The sequence below is a fragment of the Passer domesticus genome, chromosome 3 (assembly GCF_036417665.1).
Source record: "Passer domesticus isolate bPasDom1 chromosome 3, bPasDom1.hap1, whole genome shotgun sequence".
NCBI classification, from domain to species: domain Eukaryota; kingdom Metazoa; phylum Chordata; class Aves; order Passeriformes; family Passeridae; genus Passer; species Passer domesticus.
Genome location: NC_087476.1, coordinates 90,975,568 through 90,988,175, shown reverse-complemented (window position 1 = coordinate 90,988,175; position 12,608 = coordinate 90,975,568).

Sequence of the window (12,608 nt, the reverse complement as noted above, 5' to 3'; positions counted from 1 at the left end):
ACTCAATTCCATCAAGCCAAATACAAGGAGAAGCAACATTTTATGCTTCTTAATTATGCAAACTTTCATTTTGGCTGTATGTTATACATAATTATGTGTGTGCCCAGAAAGAAAAAAATCATATAATCCTACAGATGCCCCCAAGACCTTTTCTCTCCAACACCCTACCCCTGTATTGGTATTTTCCAGTTGACTCTTCAGATGACTCTAAGGGGACTACTTGTAACCTGTCATTGTTATGGCACACGAGCACATTGTGCTTGTACCCTTGCCCAGTTTCCAGGGATTTCCTTTCAAATCAGATTGCATTATTAGATTCCAGTAAAAATCTTCAGCCTGTGTGTTACTATAAATTCTGTTCAGGTTTGAAATATAATTTGGTCCTTTGTGGAAAAGCAGAATTTTTCGGAAGAAATGTAATGCTATGATCTAATGATTTAGACTCACTATTTTAGTAAATCACAAAAAATAGGCAGTATTCTCTCCTTGGTAATCCTTTCTTGGAAAAAAAGTAAGCTACTTAATAAATCTCAGTAGTCATGGATGGAAATTCACCAATGGGAACAGTGTTATTGACCTTTCCAAAGTGCTAGATTTAATTAGAGATTCATTAATACAACTGTGTATAGATTAGTCAAGTCAGCTCTTTTCCATGTTTGTGTGGAGGAGATTCCCAGCTCCTTTTAGGCTTGACTGGTTGTTCTCTGTAAAGGACATGTTTTCACTTCTGTCGGCAGCATGCAGTGGAAATGCTCTGGGCCCACTCAGACACTGGGATCAGTTTAAGTGTAGCTGTGTGGAGGTGAGCAGAGGGCTTACCCAGCCTTCTTGGCAGGCTGGTCTGCAGCTTGACCCTGCCCAGCATGTGAGCAAGCTCGCATAAAGCCAGCTCAGCCATCCCTACGCTGCCCTGCAGCTGCAGTGCAAACATGCAGCGCAGCGGTTTAGCGGTGCCTGGTCCTTCGCTTGTGTGCTCGTTCAGTCAACCTACTGAGGGAGCACCTTGCACCAAAGAAAACACGAGTTTTCCCTGTGTACTTGCCTGCTTGCTTCCATGCTTTCAGTGTTATGCCACAAGCAGTTGTAGTTTTCTCCAGCTATATTATTAGAGCAGTGCAGCTATGGAAACATGACTACAACATTTAGGAAGTCTTGCTAGCTTTAGTCTTATGGTGAACTTTTATCTTTCCATGTAAAGGGGAGTGTGGAGTTGCAATCACAGAATAATATCAGATGTTACACCAAATGGAGGTATTCAAACCCTTTGGTGCATTGATGTATTTATTATGAGCACTTACTTATTAAATTGCTTATGGTATTTTTTCAGCATGTTTTTTCCCTTAGTAACACTGAATCTGTAAGAATACCTTCTTGTACGTAAAAATACTGGCTGGAGCCATACACCCACGCACCCTAATACCTACAAATTAATATTTCCACAGAGGTTTATTTAATTCTAGAGATACAAAAACATAATGTGTTATGGGCTATCAAAATTGATACTTTAAATAAAATGCTTTTGTTCAATTATTTCTTTTATCTGTTCAAAGCACACAGCTCCAGTGCTTTGACACACATTTTTTTTCTACTGAAAATCTTAATGTATCCATGTTGGAGAGGCTGTATAAATGTATACAAAGATACTTATTGGTGTATATATAATGCTCAGAATGATAATGAAGAAGTCAATTTGACGTCTTGCTCCCCAGAATACCATACTCTTAAAAGTTCTAGGATGTAAGTTCAAAAATCCTCTGAAGTTTCTCACCACAATTTGTGGCAAGTCAACTGTGTGAATGTTGTATATACAGTGTAGATCCCTGTGAGCCATTCAGCCTCACTGGATTCTCTGTAAACATTATGAAACACTAATTTAGCTTTTCCTAGTTTCTTTCTTGGAGGCTTTGATTAGTAAATTAATTAAATCTGTTGATATTTGGAATATCACTTTTCAGAAGGGATATTAGACAAAACTCCATTAGGAGGGTATTGTATTTCTGAAATAGGTTACCCAGAGAGGTGCTGAAATCTGCTCACTTGAAACTTTTTAAGGCTTGGCCAAGTCTTTGCTCCACTGAAATGCTGCCTTTCTTGCCACTGTGTTTTCTATTTTTCTGTGCAAATTACTCGGCTTTTCCCTTGATGGATATACCGTAATTTTTGGTGTTTCATGTAGTTTAAGACCAAACTTGACCAGAGTAAAAATGTAGTCTAATCATCTGCATTACACAGACTGCAGATGATTTACCAGGATTTCCTGCTGAAAGCTGTCTTGTAGTCAGCTGGCAGTCTGGACTGTAATGAAGAAATTTAGTCTTTCTTTGAGAGTTGTGTGTGGTAGTGCATATTCTAGTAATGTGGAGGTTGACCCACAAGACAATTAACCTTACAGCTGCTAATCTGAAGTTTGTCACCAGAATTTTTCAGCTTTTATGCATTGGTTTCCCTAGGAGCTGATAAAATCTTTCTCTGCAATGTTTACAATCCAAGTTAAGACATTGTTTAGTACATTTAATTCCATTAATTCCAATTTATAGATTTTTTTTTTCTGGATGACTTTAAGGTGGGTACAAGATCCATAACTCTGTTATGATTTGTATTGATGTGAGTCTGCAGAAGGGTAGTTAAGGGACATGGCTTCTGTCTACTGCTGTGTTATGAAGCAGTAAAGCAGAATTCTTGAACAAGTATTTACCTACATATATATTTTAATTTACTACAGCCTCAGAAGTGACTTTAGGGTACATTCTTTGAAAAAAGAGTAGTTCACTCTCTATTCCTCACATTGAGCAAGATTAAATTGTGCGCCTCGTCTATTGACATCCCCTTTTTAGACAAAAAATCTCTTCATAGGAATGCATGATTCTTGTTTCCTTATGAAATCGCTTTCTGCTCCTTCAGGAACTATCAGATAGATAAGAGGTGCAGTTTGCAGAGAAAAATCTTCTGAAAACACTTACACAATCACAGAATAGTCTGATTTGGAAGGGACCCAGAAGGATCATTGAGTTCAACTCTTTAGTGAATGGTCCATGCAGGGATCAAACCCTGTAACCTTGGCATTGTTAGCACTATTCTCCACCCAGCTGAGCTAATCTCAGACCAATTGCTGATTGTTATAGATTAGTAAAAGTGTGTAGTAAAAGTAACAGGAGAGAAGGCATTCCAGAATTAAAACCAGATTTCTTCATTTCATGTTTTCTCAACCTGCTCCAAATGGGAATCTATTTGTGGTCTTTCCTAATCTGCCTGGATCAAAATGTGTGTAAACATAATTCCTGGTGTTATTCCAGTGATATTGCCAAACATTACCCTTTGGAGGGCTACCGTGGCCATATTGTTGAGGGTATCATCTCGTACATTGGGTCAAACCCATCTCTACAGTGTGGGTCAAACCCAAAGCTGATAACTAGAACTTTTCAAGATCCCACAAACCAAAACAAGCACTTAGACTGACAGGAATCAGCTGTGCTGTGAAAAATACTGTAGTGCTGGGGGGGGGTAAGGACAAATCCAGATATGGATGTGATAGCTCTGGTGGGCGGGGTGGGAGTTACACACTAACTAGTTCAGTGTTGGGTTACTGTATCGTGATGGAAAAATGAAAGCTCAGTGATTTGTTATTTCATTGGTTAAGTGTACTGTTATTTGATACCCTGATGGAGAGCTTTCTGCAGGGGAGGGGTTGAGCCCTGTGAAACCTCAAAGAACTTTCTTTCCATTGTGGGCAGCTCACTTAAGTTCTTATTAAACTCAGCTTTTTCTAATTTTGAAATTCACCTCCAGACATTTGCTTTTGCTCCAAACACAATATTAGCAGTAGATGTTTGTCTACGTGGTATGGGTTGTTTTATTGTTGTTGTTTGGTTATCCTTTTCTACAGACAGGTATCAATTAAATATTTTTATCCTTCTTTGGCTATAAAATAGCTTGCTAATCATCAGACTAATGTTCTTGAATTCAGGGTTTAATTGAGGTTTAGTGAAAAAGACATATATTTAGGTGCATTGGAAGTAATGTATTCTTATTGTAACTTTTGTTTACATACAATGATCCATAAGCTGTATGCATCTTCTGGCACTGAAGACAAAGTTAGTTGAAGCAAATTCATTTCAGTATTATTTCTTAATCTGCCAGAACATGCTTCCCTTTTCCTAGAGTAAAACTCTCTTCAAGTCAGTTGCTTGAAATATTTGAAGTGATGAACTGCAGATAGTAAACTGAGCATTTGTTTGAGTTCATGCTTATTACAGCAGTGTTCTGGATAGTGTTTGTGCTTAGGCTTTTAATAAACTCTCTCCAGAGATCAATTACCATGATTTGTCTAGTTACTATGGATAAGAGGTTTTGGGGGGTTGTTGTTGAAATGTTTTGTTAAAGTGAGAGTCTTGAATGCTTTTATTCAGGCAGAATAAAAAGAGAATGGGAAGCAGAACACAGAACCTCCAAGGAAAAATTATAATTGAAATTATTAAAGGACTCTGCAACATTTCCAGGTCTTGTAGGACAATTTTGTCTGTGTGTTTTAGGCTTGTTCACAGGTAGTCCAGAATGTAGGTCAGCAGGGGAAGATGTGTAAGAAGGAGGATAAGCAGCGATAATACTCTTGACAAAGTTTCCTCACTATAAGGTTTCAGTATAATCAAAACCAGTTTAGCATTTGAGGAAAAGCACCATGAAATGGAGTAATGGAATTAGCTTTTATGTTTTTCCAGGAACCTAAACCACATTTCCTGTCACAACTGTATATTATTAATACAAGGCATCTGCTAAGTCAGAGCTGCCCTAAAATGTGCACACATGTAATACGTCTGGTTCAAATAATTTTTTTGACGTTTCCAATAAAAAATACTAAAGCAAGATGCTGCCTCAACCCATCATAAAAAAGAGTATGATTTGGAATACTGCAAGTTTTCAGCATGGTCTTGCAGACAGATAATATAATTCTGTTAATTTTGCTGTTACAAGACTGTTACTGCCTGCATTTTTATGTCTTTCTTCCCTTTCATTTTGTATTCTGTGGATGCAGCAATTAGTTTCCAGTCACAGAGGGAAATGAGCAGCTATCTTGAAACTCCCTCTGTTTCCCAGCCCCCTATCATTTAGAACTGGGTGTAGAAAGTTGCTTGTTGTCTGATTTTTGGGGTGGTGGTGATGACACGTGTCATCTTTTCTCATGTTGCAACCAGCCTCCACAGGCTTAAGGCAAAAGGCACAAAATCTGCTAATGAAATGGGATCATCTCAGGAATATAATGTGCGGAATATGATTTCCCAGGGGACTAATGTCCTATGCAGAGATTTTTCCACATTAATACCCATTCTGAAAAAAATAGATTACTGCATTTTACTGCATTTTATTGCATTTCCGTATAGATTGCTTCAACATGTACCAAGAATACTGAGACTTCTCTGAGAGCCAGTCAAGCCTGGAAGTCTGGCACCAAGTCCTGGATTGTGAATCATGACAAGACAATTCAGAAATTCTTGTGTAGTTTCCCTAGCCCTTTCCCAAAGGCCTATGGGGTGGGACTCTAGATGGTGTCACAGGTATCTGTCCCTTTGTGCTGCTCCTGTCACGTTAGTCTTTAGTCTTTAGTATGTGCAGCAGTGGGAGAGTGTATGTGAAATCCCACTTGGTTACATTAGATGGCTTCCCAGAGGCCTTGCAGATCAGCATAAACTTCAGCCAAATATGGCTGTAAACTGAGATAACCTGAGAGCTCTGATATGGAGATCAGTTCACACAGCTGGTCAGCTGGCTTTCCAGCCCTCATGTCCCTTCCTGCTATAAAAAGGGGAGCCAGGAAGGATACTTTTTGATAGGTTTCTCAGACAAAATAAAGTGTAAATGCAGCAATATTATATGTGAGAACTGTTTATTGATAGAGGTTAATTGTCCCTACTGGCGACACTTTTTGCTAACATCAAGCCAATCTTATTTCTCTTATGCTTGTGGTGCCAGTGGTGCTTGACCACCTTAGCTTTGGTCTTTTCTCTGTCCCTTCCAAACAGCTCCAAGCATTTCCACAAAATGTGGCGAGAAAACCCACCGCCCCAGCACTTTAAAGGAATTGTTCTTTGTGAAAAATGAAAACATGTTGAAACAATGTACTAGTTTGAAAGCAAACCAGTGGGAGATCCCAAGTCAGAACCACAATTTAATAAGAAGATTAAGATAAAGGCAATAATACAGAAACACTGGCTTAAACTGACAGAGTCAGGATGCAACCTCACACCCTGTTGGTCAGGATGGTGGTAGCAGTCCGATTAAATGGTGGCTGCAGTCCTGTTGAAATTATAGATGTGGTTGTGTTGAAGCGGTGATCCTGTAGAAGAGTCTGTAGTCCTCTGAAGGTCCAGTGGTGGTTTTGTAGTTCTTGTCCTCTGGGAACCCAGTAAGAAAGGCTGCTTGTGGTGTTCCAAATCTCAGATTATATCCAGGTAGGAATGCTTTGTTTCTCCCCCTGGGCCAAGCATTTCACAATGGGATGATGTAATTTTATGAACCATGCAGTGAGACTCGATGGCCCATTAGCAGAAGATATCTCACTGGAGGGGATCCCCTCATCAGGGATGAGTCCATGGAAAAGATAAATAACACTGCCCCACCTGTTTTTAACAACTTATGAAGATGGTGATAGAACACATACTTTTGGTCACATCTTACATTGTAGCCTAAGACAAGCAGTTTGTGAAGCCTCTCTTCTGTCCTTTTAATTATTGAGCTTAATCTTTTTTTCATCCTTGGTCTGGTGTGAACCCTTGGATATGTTACACCTAATTTAGGGATTCTGAGATTAACAGGACAAAAGTCTTAGCTAGTTCATGTCTGCAGTGCTTTGCAGGTTTACACCAGGGAGGATCTGAATTTGATTGTGCTACCTTTTACAGTGTAATCAAGTGATAGTTCCCATCTGAGGGAGTAACCTGCCACTCCAGCTGTACAGCTTATTGAGCCCTGAATAAAATAGCAATGATACACATAACAATGATAACTTTTTTTTTTTTTTTTTTTTTTTTTTTTTTTTTTTTTTAGAAGAGACTGGAGGATCTGAAGCCAGGCTGGGTGTTTTAAGGTTGGGACATCTACCAGGAGAAAGATTTTGCCATTAGGGTTAATTAATAATTTCCTTGGTTGATGAACTAAAGCAAAATCCTGCTCTTCCAGTTCAGATTGTGTAAAAAGAAAATATTGTTTGGAACTTACTCTCCAATGGGGCTAATTATTCTTTATATTTCACCCATCACATTATAATCCTTTTAAGAGAAAAGAAAGAAGAAATGTTCTCATTAAATTCTGAAAAAGGCGTTTTTTTCTGACAAGTTGCTCTTCCTTTGAAGAGACTAATATCCAATGATGGAAATTTTAAAGAATAAATAAAAAAGCTTAGTAGAGAACAATTTACTTAAAACTACACTGTCAAAGAGCTTTTCATAATAACTAAAAGAATTCAAAATGTTTGTGATGAAAACACTATTGAAACTGCAACCTGCTTGCTCACCTGGTGGTATTTTCATGTTCTTACTTAATGAACACACTCTGTGTTTTGCTATTGTTAGGCTGCCTGGGAGAGCTGGGCTGGTAGCATTGACTCTTTCCTCAAAGACAGAAGTCTCAGTTGAACAAATCAGTTCTATACAACAATGAAATTAGAAAAAAACTTGAGTATGCTCTCAAGTTCTCTTAATACAAATTGTTTTCTAGCCTCAAGACTAAAGGGTCCCTAATAGCTACCATACTTTTGCTTTCTTTCTTTTTTTTTTTTTTTTCAGTAGGACCAGATATTTTGGGCACAGTGCCTCTGTGTTGGGTTGAAACTGGATGGGAATCTTCTCCTTTGTAGCTGTGTACACACAGTTCTGGTTTCCCTGTGAGAACAGTGTGTGTTGATTTCCATATATCCAAGCAGTCAATTCCATGGGAGAATGGACTGCTTGGATATATGAGGGTTACCTCTTATACAGGACAGAGCAAAGCCTAACACCTTCAAAAACAAATTGCCAATTCTAAAATAAACTCCCTTAGAAGGTAGAGATGGCCAAATGAGGGTCGTATGGACCATTATGAACCTGGACTTTTTCTCTCCAAGAGTAACTTCATTATTCTTGCAACCCCATCATACAAGTGTTTCTGATGAAATGTACCTCTTGGTGCCAAGAAAGAAATAACTTCTCCCTAGTTAAGGCCTGTCTGTCTAGATGAAGAAAAGCAGATCTTTACTTAGTAGATCTATTTATATGTATGAAACACTGTAATTTAGAGATGTATGATGCTCCTATCTGAACACATGGAAAAAACTTCCCTCTGATAACTAGAAAAATCTTAGCTGGGAAATAATTAATTTGGTGAAGAGTAGTTTGAAGCAGAGAATAGTTATGTTCTTCACTCGCTTGTCTGCTGAAGTGTTACTGAGGGGCAGAAATTGTTTCCAGAGAAGTTAATGTGCAGATTTGGTGGTACTGTGGTTATAGACTTATAACAGTTACATGAGGACAGGTGTAAGACTAAAAGGTGGTTGTGCCAGTTTGACTGAAGTCCCCTGAACAACATGTCCATGTTTTAAACAAGCTTCCTCACCTTGTGCAACAGCTCTGGGTCCTCTCCCTTAGCTGTAACATTTCTCTGTAGCTCATTCTACTCTCAGCCTTGAAGTTTGTCTCGGTGGGTACCAGGTCTGGATCCAGAGACTGTTGCTATGTCCTCTGTGAGTTCTACATTACATCTAGTCTTATCTATCAAAACAGGAACCATTGCTTTTCTTTTTCATCTACATCCTTTTTTCAGGCTGACTTACTTTTCATGTAATTTTCTAATACAGATACTATCTGATGTTGGAAAGATACCACTAAGGCTAGAAAAGTTATTGCAAGGGCATAATGGCAGGCACTACAATTGGTCACTGTACACTTTTTTAATCCAGTCCAGCCCTGGTGATGAGAATCTTGACAGCAGAAGCAAGCTGCCGTTAGAGTTGGGGGTTGGAGAGCTGACAGCCTACAGCTCCAGGGACACTGTCCCTTGCAAAAGGCATTGCAAGGGCATCACGACAGGGTGCCAACATTACTGCCTCCTCCCTTTGTACTCTGGGCCACCTGTGGCAGTGAAAACGTCTGGGAAACTGCCAATAGGGCTAGAGTCGAAGTTAGGATTTAGAGAGGAAAAGGACCTATGTCTCTAGGACACTGGGGCAAGAAACGGCATTGCAAGGGCATCATAGCAGGGTGCCAATGTTGCTGTCTCCACACTTTTTAATCTGGGCCATCTATGGAGATGGGGACCTGTGCCACAGTACCAGGCTGTTGTTGGGGTTAGGATTGAGAGAGCAAGAGAGCCTATGGCTCCAGGCACTCTGCAGCTGGAAATGGCATGCCAAGACGATGCAGGCAGGGCCCCAGCTGTGCTGCTCCTACATAATTCTAATGGGAACCATGCATGGTGATGTGGACCACAGTCCCAGCAATAAGATGCCATCAGGCTTAGAGGTAGAGTTGAGAGAGGAAAAGAGCCTAGAACTCCAGGGACACTCGGGTTGGAAAAGACATGCCAGCAGAATCATGGGAGGGTCACAACATTGCTGCCTCCAGACCTTTTAAGATTAAGCCTGTGCAAGTGGATGGGCAGATAAACCACAGGCCCAAACTTGATTACCTGTTAGGGTGAAAAACCCAAAAATTCTGAAAAGAAGTGAAGACAAATGGAATGGAATGAAGTAAAGAGCAGTGAAATAACTGAAGCATAATGAAATTATACTCATTGTAATCTGCGGATTTAATTTCATTTCATGAAATGTTGAGATTTCACTTCATGAAAGGAAATGAAATGAAATGAGAAATCATGGAATAAAAGGGAAAAAAGAAAAGGAAATATAATGAATGGAAATTAAATAAAAAACTATAAAATTACTTATAAAAAGGAAAAATATTGAAATACAATAGAATGAAGTGCAGTGAAAGGAGCTGAAACTTAATGAAATGATACTCATCAAAATCTTGAGATTTCATTCCCCTTTCATAAAATGAAGCATTTTCATTTCATACAAGGAAATTATACACTGAGATTTTAATTTTCTAATAATTTCAAAAAGTATATTTTTTACAAACTTTTATTTCATTTTTCTGCACTTCATTTCATTCCAATCCTTTCTTAATTTCATGAAAAGAAATGAAATCTTGTGAATTCAATGAAGATCAGTTGGACAAAGTTTGGTCGATTTCCCTGCACTTCATGTAATCCCATTGCCTTTTTATTGTTTTCACTTTGGTGGAGACTTTTTTTTTAAAGAATTTCAATTCACCTATTTCTTCTCCTGTCTTTTCGATGGACTTTGTTCACTGATTTCAATAAGTATTCAATAAGTATAATTTTGGCAAGTTTTGGTCCTTTTCACTGTATCTCATATTGTTAATTCCTTGAATTCTTGCATAACTTTGGATAAGTACTAAGGGGTATTGTGAGAAAAAAACCAACCCACCTATGTGTTTAATAGCTAAGTACTTAGAAACTTAGACTTAAACATGATGAGCTATCATCATGTGTGTCATTCAGACACAATTAAGGTAGCACAGTTAAACTTCACCCCAGGTATGGCCCCCATATGCAAGTGGTCTCTGCATCCATGGTGAGAGCAAGGATGTCAAACCTCTCAAAACTGTCATTTCTTGAGAGGGAAGAATATTTTATCAGTGAAGAAATCCCTTAAAAGGCTCTGAGCAGGAGGTGTGGTTTAGTTGAGTGCTTTAGTAAGAAAAGCAGGTAGTGTATTGATGAGGATGCCTCTGAGGTGTCCAGCATGAATTCAACATTGAGCTGCTTAGTTACAATAGTGTAATTATTTACTGTACTTTTTCCAAAAGCAGTTTTATGAATTCCCAGTGAAAAGAGTGAAGATACTTTTCCAGTCTCAGAGCATGAAGCAAGTTCTCAAAGTTATAAGGGACTCATGAAGTGTGCACAGAAACAGTAACTTTGCAAATCATAAGGCTCTCTATATAAACACTATCTACATAAATATGGCTAAAGGTGATAAGAAAAAAAATAGATTGGCACTTCACAACAAGCCCATTTCAGAGCTGGGAGTCAGAGGAGGGAAGAGCCTTTAGAGATGGGACTCTGTAATGCTGCTGGCTTAGTGTAACATCCACTTTCCATTAAGCCAAGCTGAACAAGACAAAAAGGATAAACTTGCATGTTGTCTTCCTAGAGTCCATGACTGTGGGCTTGAGATCTCCAGACAAAGAGTTCATGTTAACCTCCACTCCTCATTGGAAGTGTGTCTTCCAACAACCAAGTTAAAGTCACATTTAACTTGGTTACTGGAAGACACACTTACCTCTCTTTGTACATACCATACCTTTAATATATTTCAATTTTCCAGTTTTAATACTGCTGGTTTGCTACATGGAGATTTCTTGTCATAGTGGTGATTTCTCCAAAATATACATACCTTAGCCTTCTATCTGCTGCTGAACTTCTAACCTGCAAAATCTCAGTGGGTGCTGATTGTGTCCCATCATTCAGATGTTGCATGCAGGGGGCATTGCTGTGTGATTTCCAGAGGGTGAATGAAAACAAGAGTCTTGAGTCAATGTGTGAGATCTCAGCCTGGGAGAGAAAGCTGTAGGGCATGTAATCCCCATTGGGACTTTATATTAAAAAATAAAACCAGTGAGAACCCTCACTGAGAAGCCTCCTTGAGAAATCCATTGCTGAGTAGATATAGACTCTTTTTGATTTCTTAACACGATGTGAAACCAATGACAATTACAAAAACAGTTCCCTTAAAAAACTGATATTTGCTATATTTTTCCAGCTGCAAAATTACTTGTTTTCCCACTTAACTGTCTTTTACAACCCCCACCTTGCCTTTTATCCATGGCCATGATGAGGCCCTAGAAATCACTAGGTTCTACCCAGCCCTGGTGAAGCCTCTTTGGAGTGCTGTGTCCTGTTCTTGGTGCCTTAGTACAAGGGAGACATGGAGATACCAGAATGGATCTAGAGGAGAGCAACAAAGATCACTAAGGGACAGGAGCATTGCTTATGAAGAAGGGCTGAAGGAACTGGGCATGTTAGGTTTGGGAAGAGACACCTGAGAGGGGACCTCATCAATGTCTGTCAGTGTCTGGAGTGGGGGTATCAAGAAGATGGACTATTATATTTCGCTCCTTGAGCCAGGTCAAATAAGCTCTCAGAGGAATATAATACACCCAAGATAGCTCAGCTACCTTTGGAGGCATAGAAATAAGCAGGATGGCTTCTGCTGCAGTGTTGGAAACAAAAGTTTAATAAAAGGCAAAATAATAAACAGAAAAAACCAAGCCAGGTGCAAGAGATCTTGCTCCTGGTAAAACACCTCACAAAAGCAATTAGTTCCTTTGTTCTCTTCTTTTTCTACCCAATTGTTCAGGCAGGACTTTTTGGCTCCTATCCAATTAGCTACCCTTAAACTTGAGGTGAAGTTTCCAAGGTCCTATGACGTGGCTTTTCACCTAATCAATGACAGAAACTTCTGGGCTTCTTTCTTTTTGAGGGGGACAAAGGATAGTTTTGTCACTCTGTCAACAGGGGGCACACTCTACAATGGACCAGGCTTTGCTCAGTGGTGC